The sequence below is a fragment of the Homarus americanus genome, unplaced genomic scaffold, assembly GCF_018991925.1.
Source record: "Homarus americanus isolate GMGI-L3 unplaced genomic scaffold, GMGI_Hamer_2.0 scaffold51076, whole genome shotgun sequence".
Classification (NCBI taxonomy): domain Eukaryota; kingdom Metazoa; phylum Arthropoda; class Malacostraca; order Decapoda; family Nephropidae; genus Homarus; species Homarus americanus.
In genome coordinates this window covers 10,684-12,337 of record NW_024744546.1, presented here as the reverse complement: position 1 = coordinate 12,337, position 1,654 = coordinate 10,684, and the positions used below count along the sequence as shown (strand labels likewise).

At 44.4% G+C, this 1,654-nt stretch overlaps 1 non-coding gene across 1 annotated transcript; it reads left to right on the top strand.

The window, feature by feature from the left end:
- Nucleotides 1–461: 461 nt before the first annotated feature.
- Nucleotides 462–654, top strand: LOC121877980. Its single transcript, XR_006091072.1, has one exon. It is a non-coding gene; the product is annotated as a U2 spliceosomal RNA (small nuclear RNA).
- Nucleotides 655–1,654: the final 1,000 nt, after the last annotated feature.

Below are 1,654 nucleotides of genomic sequence, written 5' to 3'. Positions count from 1 at the left end.
CGGATGCCTTAGATGGGAGACTCAATAAAGAAGGCATTGTTACATGTTTTGTGGGCTATTGAGAGCAATATGAATCGTCTGATTCTCCTTTAACTGACGTGTATGGCCGTGGTCATTACGCTAACACTGGTCAATAATATTCATAAAGAAAGAATGAAAAAAAAACGCACCAGCCACCCGCCCGAACAGCGGGCGATTAAGCAAATAAGTGGTTAAATAATAGTGATTTATGTTTGCTTGTTTTTAGATTACATGCTAATATAACAATGAAGTGTAAAGAATAATATAATGATTGGTTAGATAAATACCATTTAGTTATCTATACTTATAGTTTTGTTGTATATGAGTTTGGCGGTTTATCTACATACATCTGTCGTCACAGACCCTTGTTGCACCAATTTAAAAGCAAGGTAATGTTATTTTGCAATGTCCATTGCTTTAATCGCAACAACTTTTTTGACATCGCTTCTCGGCCTTTTGGCTAAGATCAAAGTGTAGTATCTGTTCTTATCAGCTTAGTATCTGATACGATCCCCATGTGGGATCTTCGATATTAAACTGATTTTTGGATCTTGGCGAAGTGCTAGGGGCTTGCCCCACCTTTGCCGCGGATTGGCCCGGTATTGCAGTGACTCCGGGATCGGTCCACTCCCCAAGGGGAGAAATTAAATCATTTTATTATACGTAACTTTTGAGTAAGATGGCGATGGACATAGTGTATTATAATCGCTGTACATAGTATAGTATGTCACTTTTACTTTTACTTTTATTCTCTTCGCCACTGATCGGCTTGTTAGCCGCTTGGGCGATCGGTCATGTCTCTGATTACTTTTCCTTTTCATTTATCTTCTTCACCAAAAGATCGGCTCGCTATCCGCCCGGGCGATCGGTCACGTCTCTATCACGCACTGTTGGCAAATACTGAGCAGGCACCGGCTCCTGAATGTACCTGAACCCGCTCCAGTGTTGGTCAAGTTTGTCTTGAAAGAGCTCACACTCGGTGCCGTCACAACACTCTCTGGTAGATTGTTCCAAGAGTTTACAACCCTCACTCCGAAAAAGTTTGCCCTCACAGTTTTCTGGACTTGCGGCTTCTTCAATCTTGAGTTGTGACCCCTTGTGAGGCGAGCGTCCGCCAGCTCCAAGTAAGAACACTCAACTGAGTAGTGCTCCCTGAGATGCTTATACACCTCAACTAGGTCCCCCCTTGCCCGTCTGTAGTATAAGCTAGGCAAGTTCAGGCGCTCCAATCTCTCAGGGTAGCTGTGGTGCCGAAGTGCAGGCACCAGTCTGGTGGCCCTCCTTTGGACATTTTCAACCAACTGACAGTCCCTAGCATATCTCGGGGACCAGATGGGGTGACAGTACTCTAGATGGGGAAGCACTTCACTCCTGAAGATCGTTACGAAGGACGGACCGTCTAGATATCTAATCGACCTTCTTATAAAACCCAATAATTTATTTGCCTGATTTACCTTCTTCTCGCAATGGCCCGAGAACTTCAGCTCATTGTCAACATACACGCCTAGGTCCTTCTCACATACAGTCTCAACTAGTGCAGTTTCTTCATCCCGTTGGGACATATGATACGCCTCCTTACCGTTGGTACGCCCCAGGTGCATCCTCTTACACTTCGTGACATTGAATCTCAGCA